Source organism: Meriones unguiculatus, chromosome 1 (genome assembly GCF_030254825.1).
Source record: "Meriones unguiculatus strain TT.TT164.6M chromosome 1, Bangor_MerUng_6.1, whole genome shotgun sequence".
Classification (NCBI taxonomy): Eukaryota; Metazoa; Chordata; class Mammalia; order Rodentia; family Muridae; genus Meriones; species Meriones unguiculatus.
In genome coordinates, this window is record NC_083349.1 from 123,671,098 (window position 1) to 123,698,681 (window position 27,584).

A 27,584-nucleotide genomic window follows, 5' to 3' on the forward strand; every position below is an offset into this window, starting at 1 on the left:
TTCTAAGACACAAACAGACACAAATATTCAAAGAGAAAGAGAGGCAGACAGAAGGATATGTACATTAGCACCTCCCTCTGAAAGAGGCTCCCCTCTGGCCAGCTGCTCACCTGACTACATCTCAGGAGGTTGACCCTTCCTAGCCTTTCATCACCCTCTGGTCCACCAACGAGGGACCTGAAGTCTGAAATCAAGCAGGAGCACAACGAAGAGAAGCAAGCTCCAACAGTTTCCCTCTGGAAATGTGTAAGGGCTGAGGAGGTATGGTTTCTCAGAAGCCTATGGGAAGCTGGCCTTAGAGCCAACCCTCTTTTGGGGATGAGTAAAATCCAGAGAACTCAACAGACCCCAACTGAGCTGCAGACACAGCTCTTTGCATGCCAGATGTGGTCCTGCAAAGATAAGGCACAACTCTACCCTCCGCAGCCGTGAGAGTGAGGCAGGGGGAGGGGTATGCATGCAGGAGACTTGCCCAAGATGGTGAAACCAGTGCATGGAATTAGCTGTAAGGTGCTTAAAATTCATTCACTAAACATATAGAGAGAGCCTGCTGGGCAACTGACATCATCTAGATGCTGGACCCAGGAAAGGACTGCAAGGAGGACCTCCCACTCTGAGAGCCTGAGTGAAGATGACAGAGCTCTCTGAGAGGAGAGCGGTGGGGAGGCTGAGAGATGAGGACAGAGCTCCCACAGACGGGGACCCCTCTCACTCTAGTACAAGGTAAGCACTTAGCGAACTCGGCTGACTTGCAGAGGAGGTGCTGGGGACAGTCTGTTACAATGTAGAGCAACAGCAAAGCCACACGGTGGGACGACAGCCCTCCCCTCTGCTCTCCTCTGTCTCTATGGGGACTCGTACCAGCCCTGGTCAAGGTCAAGCACAGTCAACCAAACAGCTCTACTTCAGAGGACAGTGAAGCTGCAGTTTAGCTGAATACCACTGCATGGAGATCTTTTGTATTTCAGATCCGCTTTTGTTAAGGCACAAACGCGATAAAAACCTAAAATACGATCTTAAGATAAGACAGACCATCCGGTTGCCTAGAACTGATTTGGTTTTTTGGTTTTTTTCCCCCTCCAGTCTTTGTCTCCATGCCTGTGCGATTTAACTCAGCAGTGATCACAGTGAACGTGTAATCTTGTATTCTGTTTGCAATCCTTTTTTTCTCTCTCTCTCTCTCTCTCTTTTCTTTTTTTCAAATAAAGCATTTGTTCTTTCATATAGAGGTGGTGCTCAGGGCCAATCTTTGTTGGCACACCAGTTTTCCGCTTAGCAACTTAGCACTGAAAAGACAATGGGAGATGTTTTCATTGCTTCTATCGGGGCGTCTGAGAAAGGCTTTGTGTTCCGGAGCTCTACAGACTGAGGAGTTAGCACAAGAACAGAACAGAATAGACTTTTCACACAGATTATTTGCATTGTTATCTAAACGGGGCATTTCGCTCGTTTGGGAGGAAGCCTCCAGTAGGAATCGAGTGCACACAAGTGTCAGTGCTATAGCCTGAGCAACCAAGGTTTGAATTTGGAGACTGTCATTTGCTGTCTGCGTGACCCTCTCTGTTCCTCAGTTTCCCTCTCACGGGGAGTGGAGAGAGGTGAGAAACATATGAGATAGACTCTCTGTGACTTTATTTAACTAATGTAATGTTCCCTGCATGGTGTATTTTTTTTTTTGAAGATTTATTTTATCTGTATGGCTAGTTTGCTTAAAGTTAAGTATGTGTACCACGTGCATGCTTAATCAGAAGAAGACAGAAGAGGGCATTGGATAACCTGGAACTAGAGTTATGGATGGTTTAAGAGCCACCATGTAGGCAGCCACCATGTAGTTTCTGGGAATCAAACTCTGCTCCTCTCCAAAAGCACTCAGTGCTCTAAACCACTGAGCCATCTCTCCTCCCACTGCATGGTATTGAGATTGACTCTGGGTTAGTCTTCAATGTGTGCACATGCCAAAGTCGGGAAAAACAAAGGTCTCAATATGTATTGGTTACCTCTGTGAGTGTGTGTGTGTGTTGGTCTGTGTTTCTGTGACAAAATGATTAGCAGAAGCACTTAAAGAAAGTAGGATTGCTGGGCACAGTGACACACATCTGTAACCCCAGCACTTGGGGAGGCAGAGACAGTTAGTTCTGAGTTTGAAGCCAGCCTGGTCTACAAAGTGAGTCTAGGATAGCCAAGGCTACACAGAGAGACCCTGTCTCAAGAAAAAAAAAAGATTTATTTGAGTCACTGGTTATATTGCACAGGCCAGCATGTTGGTGGGAACATGTGCTACTATTTGTCCTTATGCTGAGGATCTGGAAGAAGAGCTCTCAGGCCGGATGTGAAGCTCAAATCCACCCCTAACTGTCTACGCCAACCAGGTCAGTCCTATATCCCCAGAGTGCCATAACCTCCCAAACTAGCCCACCAACTGGGGACCAGCCATCCAAACACACAAGCCTCTGGCGGACATTTTCCACCCAAATCTTAATATAATGTGCCTAAGTGAGATAATGAATACAGGTGTGTCCTGCTGGCTAAAATGCACATTTGTCTATCTGGTTATAGTTGTGGCCAATTTCCTGCGCGTGGTATGGAAGTTTGCAGATGAGTCCTGAAGGATATCCCACAGCTGTAGTCAGAGATGCATTGTCTGTCCTGGGCCAGCAGCTTTTACAAACCACACTCAGAGCTCAACATCTGCCCTGGGCAGCTTCAGCTCTGAGATGCTATGTGGGGTGGGGGCCGGGAAGCTGAAGGCTCTTCTAGACACATCCCTGCCCTGCACTCTCTGTCCAGGGCTCAGTTCCAGGGAAACAAGAACCAGGGTGCAGAAGGCATTTCTGAGTCCTGGTGTGGGCCAGCCCAGCCAACTTATGCTGTGAAGAGACACCATGATCACATGATCACAGCAACTCTTTTTATTTATTTTTTATTTTTTTAATGAGACAGGGTTTCTCTGTTTTAGCCCTAGCTGTCCTGGAACTTACTCTGTAGACCAGACTGGCCTTGAACTCAGAGATCTTCCTGACTCTGTCTCCCGAGTGCTGGGATTAAAGGTGAGTGCCGCCAATGCCCAGTAACTGTGGCAACTCTTTTTTTTTTTTTAAGGTTTATTTATTTTTACATATGACTACTCTGTTTGCATGTATGCCTGCATGACAGAAGAGGGCATCAGATCCCATTACAGATGGTTGTGAGCCACCATGTGGTTGCTGGGAATTGAACTCAGGACCTCTGAAAGAGCAGCCAGTGCTCTTACCCACTGAACCATCTTTCTAGCTCCCGTGGCAACTCTTATAAAGAAAAACATTTACTCAGGTCCGGATTACGGTTTCAGAGGTTTGGTCCATTATTGTTAAGGCCGGAAGCATGGCAGCGTGCAGACTGACGTGGCACTGGAGAAGAAGCTGGGAGCTCTACATCCGGTCCAGCGGGCAGCAGGAGACTGTCACACTAAACCTGGCTCGAGTATCTGAGACCTCAAAGCCCACCCCCTAGTGACACACTTCTTCCAACAAAGCCATACTTCCTGTGAGCCTATGGAGGCCATTTTCATTAAAGCCACCACAGGGAGGCAGGTTAGCTAGACCTGACTAGCCTTGTTGAATGAAAGTCATTTCTCTTCCCTTCTTGCTATCATCCTCCTTCCTTCCTCTTTTTCCTTCTGCTTCCTTTCCTCTCTCCCTCTCACCCCCTCTTCTCCGTTGCTCTATAATGCTTATTGCTACCTTACATTTTACCAAGTATCCCACATCAGTGACCCCCCACCCCCACCCCAAACAGTAATTGTGCTCTTCTGCACACAAGTTTTCAAAATACATGCAGAAAGACAGCAGGGCTGGTGAGGGGCTTCCAGAAACCTTGCTAAGGGGATGGGCAAAGTGTTGTCAAGCGCCTGAAGAGCTGTGCACCGAAAGAGAAGCAAGCTTTTCTCCTTCGATTTCAGAAGGAACAGCTAGGAAGAGAGATTGCTGATCTCTGATGGAAGAGGCTTGCCTAGAAGGTAGTGAGTGGCTTGTTATTAAAGACACTGCCAGCCAGCCTGGACCACCTGGTGATGCTAGAGAGGAGGATCCGAGTTCCCGGGAGTAACAAAGGAGGTCAGACCTGATGACTCTTGGGTTCTCCCCTCCCTAGCTTGACTGTTGCAGCAAATTAAGAAATGGCTGTTGGGCCATATATTATTTATAGTTATGATTATCACAGTGGTATTATTTAATCTGCTATCACAAATAAGACAGACACCTGTTAGATTTGATAATTGCCTCATTTACCTTGGCCCAACAGATATTTCACTCACACTGTCTCAATATCCTCACCATCCATCTCCCAGCCCCCATCCAATCCTATCCTCCTTAACCATCCTATCTTCCATCCGTAATCTTATAAACATTTACATTTATTCTTCATCTGGGACTTCTCATGCCCTTATTGGAGTCCTTCCTCCTGGCCCCATGGCCTTCTGTAGGTCAACCCATCATGGTGTCCTCCTTCTTCCTCTCTTTCCCATCAGTCTGTTTCCTGTGATCCCCCCTGTCCTCCAAAGTCCAGAAAACCTTAGCCACACCTTCCCCATTCTGCCCTGCCCAGGTATAGGCTGTTTAATCAACCAATCAAATATGTCTTAGGCAGGTTTACAAAACAAAGATAGGTGTAACCAGATCTTAAGGGCCAGTAACATGGGTCAGACCAACCTCCAACACGTGACTTTGAATCTCCCAGTTCAGATCTGCAGAAGAGGGGCCATGACTGTCAGTCAAACAGGCAGTGGGTGCAAACAGCTCTGATTTTCGTCTCCTGTAACTGGCTGAATGGCACCGATAACTCAAAAACTCCTTACTAGAGCCTCTGGAAAGGTCTAGAAACAAGAAGAAAGGTAGTCAGGATGGCTTCCCAGGCACACTGCAGAAAACACATGCTGAGCAACTTCTTTTGCTCCCAGAGGGCGCTGAGGTGCCTGGACCATGGTCTGCCTTTCCAGGGTAGGATATGACTCCCCTTCACAGCCCTGCAGGGTTTGGTTTGGTTTTGTTTTTAGAGATTTTCTGAAGAGTTTACAAAGGAAGAAAATCCATTATCAAGTTCTGAGCCACCTGTTTTGCAGCACCAAGCTCTTCTGTATTAATGGCTTCTGTTGGTGAAGAAAACCAGGGAGGGAACAATTCACAGGTCATTTCAGAGACAACCAGGCCTGACCCCAGGTCACAATAGCCTTGGCATGAGTCAGAACCAAGAGAATGCTCCAGTCTGTCATACCCACCTACACCTACCCTTACCCCTAAGACAGACCCCAAGGGGACAGAATCCAGAGAAATACAGCCCAGAAAGATGTAGACCCATGGAGTTGGGGTACCCAGTCTCTATTTGCCCTTTAATATAAATGTATTCACCAGGGAAAGCTATGTTTTATTATTGCTATATACTTACTGGTTTTTTGTTGTTGTTGTTGTTTGTTTGTTTGTTTGTTTCTCAAGACAGGGTTTCTCTGTGTAGCCCTGGCTGTCCTGGAACTCACTCTGTAGATCAGGCTGGCCTGGCCTTGAATGCATAGAGATCCACCTGCCTCTGCCTCCCCAGTGCTGGGATTAAAGGTGTGAGCCACCACTGCCCAGCACTTTTTTTTTTTTTTTTGTCTTTTAAAATGGTTTTTCCTTAAGTCACTCCCTCAGTCTTTCCTTGAACCATTTTTTGGGTAAAACAGCCTTGTCTCAGGCTTCTGTCTTGATGAACCCTGAGCTGGTATAGGCTGGTTAGGTCCCCTTCTTTCATGTTTGGCAAGTTGACTCTTTTATGTGGTACCATGTGCTTCTCTTCTTATGAACCTAACAATGGCCATTCGTAGGAGCAGGTACCAACCTCAAAACGACAGGACTCTGCCTGGAAGACTCGGAGCCACCTGTAGGGTTGCCACGGCCGCTGTCTCAGAGCTACCCCTGTATCTGACCCTGATGCCCTTCACCGCAGGTAGCAATGCTGTGTGTTAGGCAAGAAGACTGGGGCTTGAGTGGCTCTCACTTTGCCACAGCCGCCAGGTGTGACTCATCTCTGCTCAATGCGGACCATTTCAAGTCCATTTGGACAGGACACTTAGTGTCACAAAAATAGAAGCTCACCAGGGGTGTGCTTCTGCTTGGATGCTTAGCACCTTGTAATGGGAATACAGAGGGGAGACTGGTTATCTGTGTGTGTGCACACGTGCATGCGTGGGAGGTATACACACATGTATACCTCCAACATCTTTTTTCATTTTACCTGGCAGAAATCATTGCCCACTTGCTGTAACCTCTCCTCTTCTGATTCTATTTCTAGCTAGTGCCCGCCTGTGCAATGAAGCAGGTTTAGGTAGCGGCAGCTCCAGGAGACACATTAATTTACTGTGTTAATCTGGGCCACTCACCAAGCCCAGAGCTCTGGGCTCCATTTTTCTTTGTCTTAAGCCGGACATGATGAAAATGCATAGGTTAGGACACTTCGATTTAACAAATCAAACGAGGGGCTGCATAATGACAAAGGAATTCTGCAAGCAGTAAAATCTTGCACAAAAGAAGAGAGGGAGTCTTTATGTCTCAGTGGGAATAGATTTTCCATTTTCTCTGGCTAGCTCTTGATGGGAGTAGGAAATGAAGATCGAAGCAGAAGGCATTCTCAGTTGGAAACAACGCTAAGAGACTTGCACTAATTGAACTTGTGAGATTTATTGACAACGCTTTTATGTGTTGTAGACTTGCCAGAACCCTACTGAGCCAGGTGTGCTAAGTTAGCAAGCTCCAAGAGCAATGGTCACAAGCCCAGGCGCTGCTGAAACCAACTTCCTCTTCCTCCTCTTCTCTTCTGCTTCTTCGTCCTCCTCCTTCTTCTCTTTATTATTATTATTTTTTATTTTTTTGATTCAAGGTTTCTCTGTGTAACATCTCTGGCTGTCCGGGAACTTGGTTTGTAGACTAGGCTGGTCTCAAACTCACAGAGATTCTCCTGCCTCTGCCTCCCGAGTTTTAGGATCAAAGGTGTGTGCCACCACACCCAGCTTGAAGTACTTTTTAACACAAGAAAATGTGGTTGCTCAGCTACTGCTGTGGCCCCTGTGACCTGCATGGCCCCAAGGCCAGGGCACTTAGTACTTCCAGATGGCCTCTGCCCCTTTCAATCTAGCATCCCAGAGGCAAGGCTAATATCTCTCCCTGTACCAAACTGTAGGGAGGCTGGGACAATGGCCTTCGGGGCTTCCACTTGTGTGGTGAGAAACAGGCTAGAGGAAGACACACCATGTCAATCATCTGGAAGGGCTGTGGGATGAGGGAGATGGGACATTGTGGAGACCAATGAAGGTTTTGGTATGCAGCTTGGGAAATGGCTTGGTGGGTGAAAATGCTTGCTGTGCAGGTGTGATGACCTAAGGTGGGATTCCAGAACCTAAGGCAAGCCAGATGTGATGGTGTGAGTTTTTAACCCAGGGGTTCCTGCAGTGAGGGGACACCTCACCTGGCAGCTTGAGGAACAGCCAGCCTGGCATATGCACCCAAGACACCCTGTCTCAAACAAAGCATAAGGTTGAGGGCCAAGAGCCGAAGTCGTCTGAGGCCCTCCACTCATGTGCTGTGGCATCCATGCACTGCACTTACTCAGCCATGCATGCACACCATACACACGGGTGTCTCTAAGGCCTAGGTTAATATGGACACTGTCATTGTTCATGGGTCAGATACCAGACTTCCCAGCAGAGATTTGTTGAGGTTCTACAGTGGCAGAACACTTCCTGTTGGTGCAGTTCAAAGCCCTAACCTCTGTCTTATGACTTTGCTTCATCTCGAAGGAGAAGATGGAGAGTTTACCTACTCTTGAGTCTTCTGGGGCCTTCTGGGACCTGGGAGGGCCCTTCACTCTTCCTGTCTTCGTTAGTGTCACAATAGGCAGGACAGAGCTTTAGCCTTGAACATAAACTATGTACGTGATGTAATCATTTGTTACTATTAAGCATCTTTATCAAAGTGTGGACAAATGCTTTTGACATATGGTCAGCTATATATTGAATTGTTATTTGTTACTTGATATATGGAAAAAAAAAGAGTATCAAATTATACATATGCTTGATTACATGGACACAAAAATAAATGTGGAAATAAAAAGTAATCTGTAAAATGGGAAATGGCTGTTTGGGGTTTAAAATTGTGTGAATACAGGTAATATATATATATATATATATTGGTAATTTTTATTTTTAAGTACCTTTTTCTTTAAGGTTGCTGCCACGTAGCTATTTTACTGAAAAGAAATGTAGTAAGTTCTAGTAGCCATATTTAAAGGTGAATTAAAATCCTATCTTTGGAAGACATTTGCAATACTGGAAACTCCAGTAGTGTTGAGAGAGAGAGAGAACACACTTGTAAGACGCTTGCCTGCCTCTCTCCCTGTTTTCAGAAGGATAACATTTGGTTAACGCCTGGACCATAATGTGATGAGGTGACCCGGGGCCTGTCGCACAACACCTGAGCCTGCTGCCGTGTTCTGTAGCAGCCAGAGACTGTAAAATGACCTCTCCCGCTGCAGCTCTCCCAGCTGTCACAGCATGAATTCCTGATGGGAATTCTTGTATGAATTCCCGCCATCTCAGAGGAGTAGCAGCAGCAGCGAAGGGCTTTTCCCTAACTTGTCTTCTGGGAGCCTGACTCTCAGTTCTTCCTGTCTCCTATCTCAGAAGCCAACCAAGTTGGCTTCAACTGGGCTAAAGACAGGGTGCTGCCTGTTCAAATGCAAGAGCTACAGTTTGCACAAAGATTCGTTCGGAGAAGTTCCTGCCTCACTTGCTTGTTTTCCTGAGGGTGGAGGCATGTGCCAGGGTAGCTTGCCTGCAGGATGGAAAGCTGACTCTTGCAAAGCACTAATCAATACTGGGAATTTGGCTCCACGTAATCAAAATTTGTGTAAGACGGAGAGGTGGGTGTTTTCACAGCTGCTTCAGTAGACTCAAGAGAGGTGTGCAGGGATCACCAAGTTCTACAAGATGGCTGGGCTTGCTGGGTACAGTGTGATGGCTTTTCTAGAGCGCTGTCCACACTTTCTGATCATTCCATGTTTGTGTGTCCAGCCTACAGCCGGTGGGACACACTCATCCTGGGATGGCTCTGAATGCAGCCCAGCACGTTTATAGACGACGTATCACAATGTCAAGGGGCTGCCCATCGTAAACTCCTCTCCCTCCGTCCCCCTCTGAGCTCTTTATTCCAGTAGCTCACGTCTCTTTCCATTTGTAATCAAAATGTCAGCATTCTTGATCAGGGTTAGAGTGTAACTCTCCAGGGTTCATTTTTTGTCATTAAAAAGGCCTTCCTTTTGGGATGCCTTCCACCTCCACCTGTTGATTAACGGAGAAGGGGGCAGTTTAATATTTCTAATATTAATAATTTTAATAAGTCTAATATTTAGACTTCTGTAGATGTCAATGACCTCTTTAGGAAATTCTTTTACTTGTGATATGTTCAGTCTATGAGACTACCTCTACTTTAGAACCTCCTTTGACCCCCAGATGTCTGAAGCACAGTGTCTGTGTGTGTGTGTGTAGGAGGACAAGCACCCTCTTACAGTAGCTACAGAGGCATGGAGTCTTCAATGGCAGCATTCTCTTTTTCTCTGTGCCTGCCGGAAGGGCTTGGTCCATCTGAATGCTTTCCACCCCAGGTCTGAGGTTGCTATGTATACTACTCCTACCCACAGCTTCTTGGGAATCTGCCCTGTCCTGCACGCTGCTCTCTTACTTGCTTCTGCCATGTCCACCTCATCCTGTCATGGTAGTCCCTCTGCCCTTGATGTCACCTTGAACAATGTGCAGACAGGAAATAGTGGACATCCATGCCCTCCTCCTTTGCCTGCCTTCTCCTCCCTCTCCCTCTTCCAGCTACCAAGCCAGGGGACCATGGACCTCTTCTTTTATGCCTCTCCATCAAATCTTCCTCCATCTTGCCTCTAGCTAAACGTTAATGATGAGTTGGGCTCTATGCTACCCACTGCAGTGAACTCTGTGGAAGAAGTTCTCCCAGCTCCAATGTTGTTATGTCAAAAGAAGAAAAGAATTTGGGAAATCCCTTCTTCAGACAACAGTGCAGCTTGCTGAACCATGCTTTCGGACCTGCTGCTGTTAGGATAGGAGTTTACTGGCGCTCTGCAGCCCTTCTCCCAGGAGCCCATTTGTACCCTGCCATACAACCAGGAGACAGATGCCCGGAAAAGCTAGAGCAAAGGTTTTTGTTTTGTGTCTGTAAAAACTTCACCTATGACTCTATTTTGTGGGTTCTTTAGTTAGCACTCAATCTGTCTGAAGCCAGAATCCCCCTCTTCTGCCTCCAGCTAAGCCTTTCTAAAGTCGTACCCGACTGTGTCATTGTCCGGCACAAAGCCTTCAAGTGATCCCTGATGTCTTTATGTGAACGTCTTCAGATTCACAACTCCCTGCCCTCCCCTTCCTAACTTTCTCCCCGGAACACCAGGGCTTGCTCTCCTCTAACTCTCTATTTAAAAATATCTCCTTTACTCCCTGCCGTTCAAACGCCCAGCACACTTTCCAAAAGGTGACATCAGATCCATCCTTTCAAGACATTCTCTAGACCTTTACCCCAGCAGTAGTTGGAAGCTTAGTCCAGCCTGCTTTGTCAGGCCACTCTCACTACTTGGTGGGTTCTTTTGTTCTATTCCAAAACTGTAAGTTGTAAGTAGGGCCTGGGGCAGTGGCTCAGTATCGAAAGCACTTGTGATGCAAGTGTGAGAATGAGGGTACTCAGAAACCCTCATAAAACACCAGGTGGACAAGACAGGCTCCCTATTATACCATCTCTGGGGGGCAGACACAGAGGCTCCCCAGAGCAAGCCGGCTAGAGAGACCAGCTGTATCGATGAGCTCTGGGTTTGATTCAGAGGCCCTACCTCACTGAATAAGATGGAAGGGTGATGGAGGATTCCTGACATCAACCTCATGTGTGTGTGCATTCATATACATGCAAAGATGTCAATATGCGTATGTGCACACCACATACAAAAACACATGAAAAAATTTTAAAAGGAGGAAAATGAGAAACAGTGCATAGGCAAGTAATTTTTCTGGTGTTGGCAAATCCAATCCCTTGAGCGCCAAGGGTTTATGACAGATTCAGCGGCTTGTAGCTCCAAACCCCGAGAGCATTGGCTTATCAAGCTGGAGATGATGGCTCTAGGCACTCAGCCTTGAAGGCTTACTGCTCAGCAGCCTGTGTGATCCTTAGATCCTAGCTGCGGCTGGAAGGTAGCAGCAGTCTCTCTGCCTTCTACCGATAGGGTGCCTGAGTGAAGGTTGTGACTGTGCTCAGTGCCACGACTCTGGAGCCTCAGCTCTAGGGGTCCCCATCAGCGACGAGCATTACAGCTTTTGGGCCTTGATCGCTAGGATCTCCCCAGAACCTGCTCAGTAACTGGAGGCCACAGTCCTTCATCTTTGACTCTCTGAAACTGCTCCTTTTTTTTTTTTTTTTTTTTTTTTTTTTTGGTCCTCAGACTTGGGTATGACCTTGAATTTCTATGCAGTGCTGGGGCTGGAGCCCAGGGCTTTGTGCATGCCAGGCAAGCATACTAGCAGCCCAGCTACATTCTAGCTGCCAGCTACACTGTGATGCTATTGCTTTGCTGCCACGGCTTGTCATTGCCACTGTCTCCTCTTTGTGTTACCTTCTCAGCCTACTCTACCCATGATAAACATCACAGACAAGCAAAATCACCCAGGAGAAGTCTTTCATGCGGCCCAATGTTATTACAAAACCCCGGGGCAGCCTAGGAGGGTGTCTCCTGGCTGACGCAAAGTGAAAGCCGACAGGTTGACTATAAAGTCAGAAAGGAAACATGACATGCAAACGAAAGATTATTTTTGCACCATTCACAACATAGCTTCCAGTCCCACCAATCACAGGCCTGGCATAAGGACCAATCACAGGCCCCACATAGGGACCAATCGCAGGACTAGATAAGGACCAATTACAAGTTCAGCATTGCACCATCACTAGCAACTTGGCAGCTTCTCCTCCTCCTCCTTCTTCTCCTTCTTTTTTTTTTTTCCTCTTCCTCCTCCTCCTCTTCTATTTCCTCTTCCTCCTCCTCTTCTTTTTCATCTATAGGGCAGAATAATCTCAATCTTGAGAGCATCTGCTTCAGCCTCCCAAGTGCATTTGTTACTTCACCTGGCTCTTCCCACAACCCACCTTGAGTGAAAACAGCTTCAGGGTCACCCAATATTTATAGAGGCCTTGTCTTGCTTGAAGTGCTGCCATGGTGACCATCTGGCTAGTTAGCATGAGAGGCGACAGTCAGTGACAGCTTCCTGCTCAAGGCAGCCAGTCATAGGCAAGGATGTGATAGTTGTCCCCACCCCCGCTCCCCAACATTTTTGCTTAATTGAAGGAGAAGTTAATGTTCAAGGTGTTTACTGTAAAGATGAATCACCAGGGCTTTGAGGCAGCTCCGTGAGTAAAGGTTCTTGTCCCTTAATGATGCAAACCTGTCAACCCGAGTTTGATCTCCAGAACCCAGCTAAAGAAGGAAGAGAGACCGAACTCCAGAGTCTGACCCTCAGTGCATGCTCTGATGCATACGCACACATCATTACTGCCATTATCAACAGAATCTAACAGTGTTCAGCTTAACAAAATGCCTCTAGTGAGAGACCTCGTGTCACAATAAGCTGACGGGTAGCTTTGTCATCCTTTGGGCTTTTACCTAAGTGAATGTCCACAAGCCCGCACGCATATGGGTCATACTAACTGGACTCAGGAGGGTCATTAATAACAAAACAAAATAAAAAGACATGACACTGGGAAGGTGTCCTAGTTTGCCTTCTGTTGCTGTGAGAAAATACTGGCCAAAATCAACTTGGGGGAAGAAAAGGTTTATTTGGATTACAGGTTACATCATTCATCATCAAGACAGGAACTTGAAGCAGAAACCATGGAGAAGGAACTGTTTACTACCTAGCTTCCCTGCTCATGCTCAGCCGGCTTTCTTACAGAATCCAGGCCCATCTGCCCAGAGGTGGCCCCACCCACCACAGGCTGGCCCCACCCACATCAATCACCAATCAACACAGTGCCCCACTGACGACATACATGCCCATCGGCCAGCCTGAGGGAGGCGTTTCTTCAGTTGAGGCTTTCTCCTCCAAGGCAAGTCAAGTTGCCAACCAAGATCTGGCACCACAGGTTTGGAGGTTTGGAGCACTAGGAGAATTGGAGGGAGGTACTGGTGGAGATTATCTATCTATCTATCTATCTATCTATCTATCTATCTATCTATCTATCTACAAATGTATGGAACTTTCAAATAATAAAAATGTATTAAAAACATGAGCTGACAAGAAATCCAACCTGCCTCATCTTCAAGGTGACAAGGATGGGTGTAACCTTGACTGTCCTGGACTCTTTTTGTAGACCAGGCTGGCCTCGAACTCACAGCTGTCCTCCTGCCTCTGCCTTCCTGAGGGCTAAGAGTAAAGGGGAGAACCACCATGCCTGGCTTAAAGAAGGTACTCTAAAGAGACACTGTGCTCTCCCTTGGGCTATCAGATATGAGACAATGGGCCCCAAGAAAATGGGTTTTCCCCAGGAATCTCGCACTGAGCGAAGGAAAAGCTGAATCCTGGTGTCAGCCAGAGGGAAGGTTTGTCTCCCCAATGAGATTTTACACAGTGGAGCCTGAACCTCATGTTAAGACCTAGAAGATGGGTCACTGGACCTCTTTGCTCTTCTTCCCAACATGGCGACACAAAATAAATACCCTTTATCTGATTTTCCTATTACCCAATTGTTCAATTGGTCTGTTGAGGTAGGTGTCCACCATCTGCTTTATGAAGGTATAGTCAGGGCCAAGGTTCTGACCCTAACTCCAGTAACAACACTAACAGGTGTGTGTGTGTGTGTGTGTGTGTGTGTGTGTGTGTGTACACGCCTGCACCCGCGTGCACATGCACACACAGGCAATGTTGATGTCTTCTCCATGATTCTCCATCTTATATTTCCAGACAAAGTTTATCACTGAACCGTAAAACACCGACTAGACTGGACTAGTCCCAGCGAGCTTCCTGTCTCTATCTTCCCAGTGCTAGGATTACAGTCATGTGCTGTTGTACTTGTTCATATTTCTTTTTTTTTTTTTTTAATCATGGATTCTTTAATGTAGATTCTGAGGTATTGAATTCAGGTATTCAAACACTTTACTGACTATAGCTCAAAGTGAAGGGTTAACAGAGACTACTGAAGGGCAGACGCCGGAGAGCAAGCAGGATGGTCTCTTTGGTCCTGAGAAGGTGGTGTGTGGTGGCTCTGACCCAAACTTCTGCAGGAAGCAAGCAGGTGTGGCCGTCCATGGTGATGTCAGCAATGCAATGTGCCTTTCATCCCTCTCATTGGCCTTGTCCTGTGGGATGCCACTAGCAGTGCTGATTGGCTGATTCAATCCAGAATCCAGCCAATCTTCTATTAGCTTCTGGCTTACACTTTTGTGGCTAGCTAATCCATCAATCTAGATCAGCTATGTAACCTGTGCAATCACCTTCCATTAGACCCCTGGGGTTTGGTGACCACATCAACATCCTGGCCATGTGTTAGCTGCTGGGGTTCCATGTGGACTGTTCAGTTTTCCTGAGGAGCAACTCTGAGACACAGCAAAGACAAACAATAAACACCTGTTGCACTGACATGGCCGAGGCTCCCCAAGTAAAGAAAGAGCCCAAACTATGGACCTTTGGTTCAGAGGCAAGTCCCACTAAGGAAAAGAATAGAGTTGGAATAAAGGTTATGCGCTCTAGGAGTGTCCCAGGGACAGAAGAAATAATTGGGAATGTTGAAAATAGCCACTTCAACAGTAGTCGCTGGTCACAGGGTCTCCAAGGAGCAAGGAAAGTGAGCAGTGTACAGTCTTGAGGCAGAAACTGGTAGTTTGTAGGCTTTCGACACAAAGGAATGCAACTGTCCATTCTTATGGTTTAGGACAAGCCCCAAGCTAAGGACTCATCCCTTTGAGGTACTGGGCAGGTATAATACAATTTATACTGGTAAATTGTTACGCATTGTTTGTGCTTCTTGAGAGCTGGTTCTAAGAACAAGAAATGGATTTTTTTTTTTTTAAACCTCAGGTTTGAGAATGATTATGCTTGAAAATGCTCTCCTGGGTCAGGCTGGCCTCCTGGCTCTGAAACAGGGAGAAAGGAGAACAGCAAACAGCTAAGTGTGTTAAAAACACTGTACCCTTGAGAACTAGAAGGTAAACTATTTCTACCCAAGGTTACTATTGTTTATCCAGTGGTACAAAAATGCCTGCATTAGGAACAAGAATACAGAAACATTCTGCCCTGCTCAAAAGTCTCTCAGTTTGGAACTCCAGCAAGACTGTCTCAGCAGACTTCCACAGCTACTTTCTTGGGCACTGTCTGCATTCTGCTTGCTCTTTGTCCTTTTGCTTTTACATGCAGCACGTTTTATAAGCTCACTCATTCAAAACATGGCTGTCACAAATTGATTTCTTTGGGTAAAACTGTAGGTCACTTCAAGCCATCTATGTCTTAGGCTGTAGGTAGCTGATAGCAGCACCCGACAAAGCTAACCCTCAGGCTTGGGGTGGGGGGGGCAGGCATGTGCATCCCCTTCTTTCCTCTAAGCATTTGCTCTGTCTCTAAAGCCTCTGTCCTCAGGCTGACTCCAACAGCTAGAACTTGGTCTTGGTTCTAGGGACACATTTGATTTTGCTTCTGCAGGTAAACTGTATGAAGCCCCATAGTAGCAGAAAGGCATATGTAGGCTTGGATTTTTCACCAGATCTACTTTATTTGGGGTTCTAAGCACCTTTACCTCCCTTTCAAGCCCCCTAAACCTTAGGTAGGAGATTAGTAGAGAAAAGGGCTGTAGTCCTCTTTTATCTGCTTCCTGCTGATTAGGGTTGATGGGTCCTTAGAGTCAGTCAGGATGCCAGCAGCCCAGTTCAAAGGTCAATACGAAGCAGCAAAAGCTGAAAGACTCAATTGGATTGCCCAGAAAAGTATTCTGGAATGTTTCTCTCTGTGAAGTCAAGTGTTGAAGCAGGAAGACCAGCGATGTCGATCCAAAAAGCAATGTCTGTCTTCAAAGAAACAGAAATTTCCACTTCAGGCATAATTCCCCAAACCTAAAATATGGAAAGATTAAGTTATTTGTATGATAAACAATATTTAAATCTAAAAATTATAGGTTTAGGGTTTGGGCTGGTTAGGTGTTTGTTTTGTTTTTCAACTTGACATAACCCAGAGTCATCTAGAAAGAAGAAACTTCAATTGAGGGAATGCCTCCATCAGATTGGCTGTGGCTATGGGGGACATTTCTTGACTGCCATTGAATGGGGAGGGCCCAGCCTGTGGTACTCAGTGTTATCCCCTTCAGGTGGTCCTAGGGTATACAAAGCAAACAGAGAGAACCAGTTAAATTAGCCAGTGTACAGCCTTCCTGCACACTCTCTGCCTCCGTTCCTGCTTCAGGCTTCCTGCCCTGCATGAGTTCCTGTCTCCACTTCCCTCAGCTGTGGGCTATCACTTGGAAGTGTAAACCAAATAAACCCTTTTCTCTCTAAGTTGCTCTTGGTCCCAGCAATTGAAAGCAAACTAGAACAGGGGGTTCCTGTGAAATTTCAACTTATAAAAATTGTACCTAGTACATCTTTTTAGCAACTTTTTTTTTTAATTTAGTAGAAGCAGTTCATTTTCATGAAAAAAAAAATAGGGCTCAAAACATGTAACCATGAACTTTGGAGTGTAGGGCCGCCTTCTATCACGCATCAAACTCAGGTTGTCAGGTTTGGTTGTAGGAGCCTTCGCTCACTGAGTCATCTTGCAGACCTTCATTTTTCAGACTTCTGGATTGAGCTGGACCTGTTAGCCATTACCCCCACCCCACCCCCACCCCAGGGATCCTCCTGTCTCTGCCTCCTCAGTGCTTGTTTTAAAAGTAAACTTTTGGGGGCTGGAGAGATGGCTCAGTGGTTAAGAGCACTGTCTGCTCTTCCAAAGGTCATGAGTTCAATTCCCAGCAACCACATGGTGGCTCACAACCATCTATAATGTGAACTGATTCCCTCCTCTGGCAGGTGTAAATGCAGATAGAACACTCATATACATAAAATAAATAAAATCTTAAAAAAAAAATAAAAAAAAAAATAAAATGTAACTGATAAAAAAATAAAAATAAAATAAAAAAAATAAAAATAAAAAAAGTAAACTTTTTTATGTGGATACTGGGGCCCTGAATTCTGGCTTCCTGCTTACATGGCCAGCACTTTACTGACATGGCCATCTTTCTAGCCCCTGCAGTGATGTTTTCATTAAGCATGTCAGTTGTATGTTAATATCTGAATTTTTTTGTTTATTTGTTTTTGTTTTGTTTTGTTTGTTTTTTCAAGAAGGGTTTCTCTATGTAGTCCTGGCTGTCCTGGACTCACTGAGACCAGGCTGGCCTCTAACTCACAGAGATCTGACTGCCTCTGCCTCCCCTGAGTGCTGGGATTACCGGCATGGACCACCACACCCGGCAATATCTGGATATTTTTAAACAATATTTTTAAAGACAGCATCATACCATGTAGCTGAAACTTGTCTTGTCATGTTGCTCAAGCTAGCTGCCTGTGAACTAGAGGTCATCATGCCTCAGCCTCCTGAGTGCTGGAACTAGAGTTGTACCAACACACACGACTGGCCACTTTTGTTTTTAATGTATGTCTCTGAGCTTGGGGGTTAATTTTCTGCCAATAAACCCTGAGAAGCCAACGTAGAGTCTAACGTGTGCGAACCGCTGGAGGAGGTTCTCTTCACTGGAGGCGAAGAAGACCTGCGTGGCTGTGCCTTCCGTCTCTCTGGACGGGCTGTACTTTGCCCATGTGATGATGGACCATTCCTGATGGACCTGCATTCACTCTTCTTGGGCTGGTGCGAGCCTGCGTCGGGGTACCAGGTCTGGGGGCCGTGGCAGAGCCTGACGGTTGGTAGAAGTGCCGCAACAGCACCTCATCTGGGCCAGATCGGGTGACTTAAGCCAAAGGGCAAAGCAGCTGTTTACACTCTTGGCTTCAGGGATGTGAGCGCGACAGGTACCCAGCAGCTCTGCACCCTTACGCCCTGTTGGCTTTGCCTCCGGGACACTGTTTACTCATGAATCTAAAAGGAAATATTTACTTTAAAAGCGAACAGTTTTAGGCAGCTGAGTAAACGCTGGCGAATCGTTTTACGTAATCTCTACATGGTCTACATGGACACCAAATGCGCACTCTCATTTTACAGAGGAGGCCCCAGGAGCTTTCATTCACTTCTGCAAGAAGAACTGAATGAGGACAAGCAACATGGCTTAGTGGGCAAACGTACTTGCTGCCAAGCCTGACACATGCACCATGGCACATGCACCATGGCACACACACACACACACACACACACATCTCAATCCCCCTCAGAAAACAAATAAAATGATCTTAAAAGAATGAAGGAAAGACACACATCTTCTGAGCTTCCTTGGTCTCAGATGTCTGGATGTTTTGGCTTCTGCTGCTCCTGTCTTTGGGCATACTCACCCTGTCCTCCCCACCCCCCAACCGTAAGACCACTTCTAGGCCTCAGACTTCTAACACTTTCTGAGAATGTGTCTTGGAGCCTCCCGGTCAGCACATGGAACTCAAAGTTTCATTCCTCCTCCACTATGAGCCTTGAATTAAAATGACTCCCCAGATACTCTTCAATCCTCGGTAACTGGACAGCTGTAGCCATGGACACAAAGCCATTAGTTGTTCTCTGACCATGGCATAAAGTGGCTGATGCTTTTTTTCAAAGTACCTAAAGACATCGCAGTACCCACCCAACAGAAAACTGTATCGTGACTTTTCTTTCTTTCGCCAAATTTTACTTTACGTGCATATAAATGTGATGGTTTATTTTTTTTTAAAGATTTTATTTTTATCTCTCTTCATGTGGGTCTATCTGTGTAAGTATATGCCACATGTAGGTGCCAGCAGAGGTCAGGAGAGGGCAGCAGATCCCCTGGAGCTGGAATTACAGGAGGTGGTGAGCTTCCTGATCTGGGTGCTGGGAACAGAACTCAGGCCCTTTGGAAGAGCCATCTCTGTGTGTTCAAGGCCAGCCTGATCTACAAAGAGAGCCCAGGACAGCCAAAGTTATACAGAGAAACCCTGTCTCAGAAAAGAAATACAAACAAAACAAAGATGTCAGAATGCAAGTGAACCCTTTGTGGGAAAATCATTCTGCCTTTTGGCTCTGAATCTGTGCTGGATTGTAGCCACTGGAATCTTGGATGTGGTCACAGTAGGATGTTTACACTGAGCATGACCTCAAAGGTTATTGAATGCAATCCCTCAGCTCACAGTACAGAAAGCTGAATGCACAAAGCAGCAGCCCTTGCTGCCACCACCATGCCCACCACCAGTCACATAGGCATGGTTGTTCTTGAGATCTAGTAATCTGAACTATAGATCCCAGCTGATAAAATTAAGTTCTTAACAATAACAAGGTCTTGGCTCAATGGTCTAGACTTGGGGCTGGCACAGATTGAGTGTTCACATCTGGCCCAATCATCCGTGGCCTGATGATAGAGTCATAGGAGAATCTAGAAGCTCCTACTGGAATCTGAGTCAGAGGGCCCTGTCTCCCTAGGAGAACAATTGTCCCACAGAAGGGACAGAGCTTCCGCTGACAAAGCACTCTTCGCTCTCTATAAGCAGATGTTCATTCAGAAGGGCCAAAGAGTTTTGAAGAGGAAAGAGGTTCTGCCCTCCTGTTGATCAAGGACAGGAATAGCTGATGACGTGCTTAAGATGGAGAGTAAATGGAGGGACTAGGAATCAGACGTGTTTGCGGAGCAAGCACAGAGCCCTGGGTTCAGTTCCCAGCACTGCATAAAGTGCAGTAACGGTGTGTGCTTATAATCTCAGCACTCCAGGCATTGAGGCAGGAGAATCGGAAGTTCCAGGTCATCCTTGACTACACAGAAAATTTGAGGCCAGCCTGGGCTACAAGAAATCCTGTCTCAAAACCAAACTCACAAGGCCAGGTGTGGTGGAGCACACCTTGGATCCCAGCATTCGAGAGGCAGAGGAGGCGGACCTCTATGAGTACAAGTACAGCGTGGTCTACAGAGTGAGTTCCAGGACAGCCAGGGCTACACAGAGAAACCCTGTCTTGAAACCAAAACAACATAAAACAAAACAAAACAAAACCTAACAACCACTAAGAATCATAAACTAGAGAGTGAAGGGAAATGAGTTTACTGAAGTCCAAGGCCGGGAAAGAGAAAGCGAAAGCAAAGGGAGGAAGTGTTTGGCCTTGTCTGAAAATAAAAATGTACAAATAAGGGAATGGTGAATTGGAAATAACTCAGGAAGGGGTCAATCTGGAACCGGATGCAAGTTGTAGTTATTAGGGTTTACGCTGCCAAACAGAAAACAGGATGCCCGATTGAGTCCAGGTTTTAGGCGAACAAAGGGTGTGTAGTGGCCATTTTTATACTAAAGAATTATTCATTGCATCTGAAATGTAAATACACATTTACATTTGCTGTATCTGGCAATCTTTTTATCTTTTTATTTTTTTTAAGGACAGAGTCTCATTGTAGTCTATGCTAGCCTCAAATTCAATATGGCCAAGGATGACCTTAAGCTTCTGATTCTATTGCCTCCGTCTCTGAGTGCTGGGATTACAGGTGTGTGCCGCTATGCCTGATTAATGCAGTGTTGGGGACAGAACTAGGGCTTTGTCATTGTCTGGCAAGCTCTCTGCCTGCTGAGATACACCCAGCACTCTGACAGCCTTGAACAAGAAACCAAAGAAGGCTTCATAGCTTGAGGCTGTTGACGCAATGCAAGCCCCAGAACCTCATGCATCTAAAATCTAGGCAATAAAACCCAGATGCCCAGGACGAGGAGTAATGCTTAATGCCACCCTTTTCCTCTTCTGTTCTTCACAAACAAGTCCCATTATAGTGTCAGTGTGTTGAGTGCAATCTTTAAATGTCTTCATGCTTTCAGCTGTCACAGGCATCTTTTGTTACTATGCCAACTCAGTTGAAGACACAGAATTCAGTTAACCAAATGCCCCCTTTCCTTGAGACTAGCCACCAAACGGCTGGGTTTATTGATGTCACCCATGATCTAGTCCTTCAGTGAATCATGACAGAAACACAGACAGGAAGCAAGTCAGAAATCCCAGGGGTGCAAACCTGTTGCCTGCTTTCTGTCCCCATCCTTCCTCCTCGGCTGAGAGAGTCGTGGGCTGGGCATCAGGAAGGCACTCACAGCTGGGGGCTTCCCAGCCAGCAGCTGTAAAGGAGCTCTGTAGCCTTCACAGCCAGGACCTGGGGGGAGCTATTAGGAGCACAGTCAAGAGCAGACTTTCTCAGCAATTTTCACTCAGGAGAAAAGAGGGCCCTGGGGAAAAACATCCTCTTTACACTAGTTCACACGGGCCCGGTCTGGCTTCACTCTTTTCCAGTTTTCACACTCACCATGCCCAGAGAGGACTTTAAAAATGAGAAGTAATTTGAGATCCTGCTCTAAAATCCTGGAAAGTACTAGAGGTAGCAAAGATCTTCTTTTCCTTCTAGAAGCTTCCATGTTGGCTACATCACAGACGGCTCTTCCTTGGGATTGCTGCTGGAGAGGGTAGGTAGCTGCTATCCCCTACAGGGGGTACCCGCAGCCCTGAGCACACTCAGCTCCTTTCCAGCTATGCCTCTCATAGCCTGGCCAAGGTCACAACACTGATCAGCCATAGCTGAGCTCCAAATCCTGCCCTACTCCATTCAAGTGTTTCTGGGACCTTATGCTTCTTTTCCCTTCAGCATTGGGCCTACCTGGGGTCTGTCTGTCTGCATAGTTGGTTCATTTGTTTGTTTGAGTCAGGGTCTTTTGTAGTCCAGTCTGGCCTTGAGTCACTATGTGATTGAGGATGTCCTTGAACTCTGGATCTTTCTGCTTCTACCTCCCCAGTGCTAGGGGTTACAGCCTAGCTTCCAGTGGGCTCTGTTCCTCCAAAAGGTGGCACCGGACCTAGACTCTCCCCATTACCCTGCACCCCATCTCCCTTTCTTGCATAAACTAATTGTGGATATTTATAGCAGAGAGTATGACATTTCATGTTCAGACAACATGTAGCGATCAGATTCATCATCTCAATCAGAGAAAATCTCTTTCTGTTAGAAACTTCTCTACTAGATATTTTAAAATACCCAAGCTGAGCATATGGCCAGAGGCAAGAGAATTTTGAGTTTGAGGCCAGCCTGGGCTACATGAAGACATCTATGACCACATGTCAAGAGCCCTGTCTCAAAAAAACAAAAGCAAAAGGGCTGGAGAGATAACTTGGTGGTTAAGAACATTGACTGCTCTTCCAGAAGACCCAGGTTCACTTCCCAGCACCCACACGGCAGCTCACACCTGTCTGTAACTCCAGTTCCAGCGGACCTGAGACTCTCACACAGACACACATGCAGGTAAAACACCAATCTATGCACATAAAATAAAAACAAATACATCATTATAAAAAAACAAAAACAATAACAGTAGTGAACAGTTGTTGCGTTGCTACCCTCCTGGGCTATGTAGATGTTGGTCCTTCTGGCCAACCACACCTGTGTCTGTTAACCAGCCTCGTCCATCCTTGCCCCAACTTCCCAGCCCTTGTGCCACTATTCCAAGCTCTGCATCTACGAAACTGCTACTCCTAACACACTGTCCCCAATCTGTCTGCTCACGTAGCCCTTTCCTCACCGAGTGCGGCCTGCTCTAAGTCAAGGATTGTGCTCTTAGCCTTGACTGGCAGGGCATACCGTGGCTCCTGACAGAGCAGGACTCACTAACGATTTCAAATCAGTTTTTAAAACATTGCCGATATCAGAACAAATAAAGGCTTCCCATCACTTCCTAACTTTTTTTTTTTATTACGCTTATCTATTTAATTTGTGTGTATGTGTGTGCATTCTCATGCCATGGCACATGGAGGCCAGAGGACATGTGGTTTCTGGGACTTGAACCCAGTTCGTCAGGGTTGGCAGCAGGTGCCCATTTCCACTGAGCCATCTTGCCAGCCCTTCTTAGTCCTTCATTCACTTCAGAGGCAGAGAGGAGCACCCTTGCAGATCTTGACTCTACCTGGGCCATCACAGCACATGTGTGTGTGTACAGGGTCACTAACACATGCCATTCCACACAGGGCCCTTTCCACTTAGGACACATCTTCCAAAACTTTCCAGGTGGTATGAACAGATCTTCCTTTTTCTTTCTTTCTTTGTTTTCCTTCCTTCCTTCCTTCCTTCCTTCCTTCCTTCCTTCCTTCCTTCCTTCCTTCCTTCCTTCCTTTCTTTCTTGGAGACAGGGTTTTTCTATGTAGTACTTGCTGTCCTAGAACTCTCTCTGTAGACCAGGCTGGCCTTCAACTCATAGATCTGTCTGCCTCTGCCTCTTGAATGCTCGGATTAAGGGTGAGCACCATCACACCCAGCTTTACTTCACTCTCCTCCCTTAAGTAGTAAGCATAAATGGCATCTAAAGATAATACTGTATCCATGAGGAGGAAAACTGTTTCCCCCACACCCCCTTGGGCAATGCTGTATGGATATCCCACTGTTGTGTTTTTGTGTTGTGTGTGTGTGTGTGTGTGTGTGTGCCCTTGACTACTGCTACGAGAAATAGTGACAAGACATTTCTAGAAATGAACTCCATAGGATTTAGAGAAAGCATTTGAGATTTATTAAAGGCTCTTTTAAAAGGTGGCAACAGCTGGGCCAGGTAACACATGCCTGTATTCCCAGCATGTGCTGGGCTGAATGAGCATGGCCCCCATAGGCTGATAGGTTTGAATACTTGGTCCTCAGTTGGTGGCTCTGTTTGGGAAGGCTTAGATGTGGCCTTGTTAGAGGTGGTGTGCCACTGGGAGTAGGCTCTGAGGTTTCAGAAGCCCATACCATTCCTAGTTGTCACACACTCTCTCCCTGTCTCTCTCTGCTTGTGGTGATATTGTTTTATATCTGCTCATATGGAATTCGTGTTTGCATATGTGTGATATGCTTGTAGGTTGGCCATAACCTTTCAGCTCTTGCTATGGTGCCTGGCTGCCTGCCTGGCTGCCTGCCACGCTCCCCACCATGATGGTTATGGACTTTACTGCCCTCTGGAACCATGAGCTTCAGATTAAATGCTCTCTTTTATAAGTTGCCTTGGTCATGGTGCTTTATCACATCAACTGAAAAGTCACTAAGCCAAAGCACCAAGACAGAGGCAGGCAGATGTCTGTGAGTTCAAGGTCAGTAGACTGATCTATATAGAGATTTCCAGCCAGGGCTACACAGTAAGATTCATCTTGGAGTGAGGCATGGGAGTGGGGATGGAGGTTCGGGGGAGGGGGCAATGAATAAAATGCCCACAGTGTCCGAGTCTTTTTTTTTTTTTAAAGAAACTCTAGCCCAATCATTACCTTTATTATTTTTACCAGTGTGAAAAATGTAATTTTCTGCTAACCCCAATGACTTCATGTTTTAAAAACGCTTTCAGGGCTGGGTTGCAACTCGGTTGGTAGACCACTTGCCTAGCACACGCAGGGCCCAGCTCCGAATGAACAGGATATGGTGGCGCACGTCTGGGCTCCCAGAACTCGGGTCAGGAGTTCAAGGGCATTCTCAGCTACCCCGGGAGTTGGACGCCAGCTTGGGGTATATGAGGCCCTGTCAAGAAAGAAAGGAAAGAAGGAAGGAAGAAGGCAAAGGAATAAAAAAAACCCTTGGTACTTGTCTGCACTGCGTTTTGGAATTCCTGTGTTTTCATGTTGTTGGATGTGCAGTTGCTCTTGCCTTCTCATCTGACTGGAAAGCAGAGCTGAGACTTGCCCTGCAGGCACAGTCAGCCCACAGGGTGGATTCCCTCTTACCCCTTTATTTTGCGTTAAATATTTGGTCATCGCATGAAACAGCATGTGACTATCTTACGGTGACAGAGTCGAGCACAGACATTTATCGTGGAAACTTGGGGATCCATAGAGGAAATGATTGAGCGCACCCATGGACTCCCGCCCACGCCACGTCGCACAGCATGATATTGATGTCATGTTAGGGTGCACGCTGTTTTCCGTGACTCTGTTTTTGCTTATCAAATTTGACCTGGAAAAAAGAAGTTCAAGTTGGTAGCCCCCTCTCCTTGTTCGTAAAGGTTATGATGTATCCTAAAGCAGATTTTAAGAGGGTTTTACATTGTGGCCCAGGAGCCTCTAGAGCAGTGGTTCTCAACCTGTGGGTCACGACCTTTTTGGGAGTCACATATCAGATATCCTGCATATCAGATGTTTACCCTATGATTCATAACAGCAGCAAAATTATAGTTATAAAGTAGCAATAACATAATTTTTGTGGTTGGGGGCCACCACAACATGAGGGACTAATTTAAAGGGTTGTGGCATTAGGAGGGTTGAAAGCCACTTTTCTAGAGCAATCTATAGTTTCTTCAGTGTCCTCAAGGTCAAGACTGTGTGTTGGCCTTCACGCTGGTGGCATAGAAGCCCCATGAGTGATGTCCTGGTGCTTCAGTACTGCTGTCATGGTCACTGGGCATTCACTGTAGTCATACAAAAAGAGAAAGAAAAATAAATGCTCTTAAGAATCTCCTTGATGTACAAATTACTATGGTGTGACATCTTACCTCCTGAGCACTTGCTTCTCAACATTCCACACGAGGGGGGGCAGCGATCAAAAGTTCTCACCAAACACCCTGAACGCCATGATTTTCTGACAAACAGGGCTCCCTCCGGGAACTGTAAGCTGACCTTGTTGTGTCTCTCTCGCAACATCATCTTCCCTTGGAAAGGACATGTTGACATCCACAGGATGGTCCTCTTGACTTTGAGGGTTGGCAAACATTTCCGTAAAGACCAACCGTGTGAGTCAGTCACTTTAAGAAAGGAGCGGATGGCGCATGCCGCTAGACACGGTTCTGGCTTTCAACGGGAAAATAACAGTTTAGATAACCTAATTGTTATAAGACCCTCTGCCATCTATACCTTCTTAGCCTCTCAGTACTCAAAGGTAGATTTGCCGTGGGTAAAGATTAATGAGCATATCCTTCGCACGGATATTTAATTTGCAAAAATGTATTGTGTGTGTGTGCGCGCGTGTGCCATCTCACTGCCTCCTGATTCCATCGTTATATGATGAAATGTGTCAGCATTTTAAAAAGCTCTGTGTAATTTAGCAAACTAATATTTTCCAAACACTGAATGTATTATGTTACAAAATCATGCCCGGATAAAAGATTCATTCAAAGAATAATAATAATAAAAGAGTGATGGAGTTTTATATAACAAAGCATTAAAAGTGTTAAATTCATATTGATTTGAATTCAGATTATACACTGCAACCTGCAATTAAGAAACTGCTGCTTACCGATGTTTAATGTAGCACAAAGAGCATCCACAGTTTTCTGGAGAAGACTATTACGAGTCTCCTTTTGAACTGCATGTCTCTGGAGAGCAGATATTCATGAAACAGTGCCGTCAGACCAGCAGCTGTGAAGAGAACACAGCACCTCTATTCTCACAAAACTGTTTTGTTTTGAAGTATACCATTGTTTTTCAGAAAAAATACATAGCTTATGTTAACCTGCCGTGGGTAATTTTGCTGTGTTAAGTTCATTAAATACATATATTTTATTTTTACTGTTTATTTTAATTTCAGGCGTATGAGTGCTTTGCCTAAATGTACCTATATGTACCAGGTGCATGCTTGGTGCTCACGGAAGGCAGAAAAGGGCTTTGGATCCCCTGGAACGGGAGTGACAGCCAGTTGTGAGCTCCAACTGTTGTTTTACAGGGCTTGTTTGTGTAGTCCTGGCTGTCCTGGAATGTGTTCTGTAGACCAGGCTATCCTCCAACTCAGAAATCTGCCTGCAGATTCTTCCTCCCCAGTGCTGGGATAAAGGGCACGAGCCATCACTGCCTGGCTGAGTAGGTCAATACTTTCTACGATTATAAAGATGTGCTGAGATCAGGTTTGGAGGGTGCTAACAGATAATGGACTCTGGGGTTGGGAATGAAGTTGGCTTGAACAGGCGGCGGGTAAAGAGTCACTCAAGCACCAAGGATGCATGCAAATTGTTCTTGTGCTTATCTCTGGTAGGGCCTCCTAACACATACACACACACACACACACACACTGTGTCTCCCTCTCTCTTCCCCTCCTCAGTAAGTAAAATTTAATTAAAAAATTTTAAAATAATATTTCTCTCTCTCCCCCTCAATAAGTAAGTAAAATTTAATTTAAAAATTTTAAATTATGATTTCTGTCTTAGGGTTTTATTGCTGTGAAGAGACACCATGACAACTCTTTTTTTTTTTTCTGAGACAGGGTTTCTTTGTGTAGTCTTGGCTGTCCTGGACAGACCAGGCTGGCCCTGAACTCACAGAAGTATGCCTGCCTCTGCCCCCCCAAGTGCTGGGATTCTAGGCAGGTGACACTGTGCCCGGCTGGCAACTCTTATAAAGGAAAGCATGTAATTGGGGCTGGCTTATAGTTCAGAGGTTTAGTCCATTATCATCA

At 46.0% G+C, this 27,584-nt stretch overlaps 1 long non-coding RNA gene across 2 annotated transcripts; it reads left to right on the plus strand.

The window, feature by feature from the left end:
* Window positions 1-478: 478 nt before the first annotated feature.
* LOC132649783 (uncharacterized) lies at window positions 479-26,670 on the plus strand. Of its 2 annotated transcripts, none has more exons than XR_009588337.1 (4): window positions 479-723; window positions 2,253-2,369; window positions 2,957-3,047; window positions 24,556-26,670. It is a non-coding gene; the product is annotated as an uncharacterized LOC132649783 (long non-coding RNA). The 2 variants fall into 2 exon arrangements; XR_009588334.1 differs by lacking the exon at window positions 24,556-26,670 and adding an exon at window positions 13,007-13,140.
* Window positions 26,671-27,584: the final 914 nt, after the last annotated feature.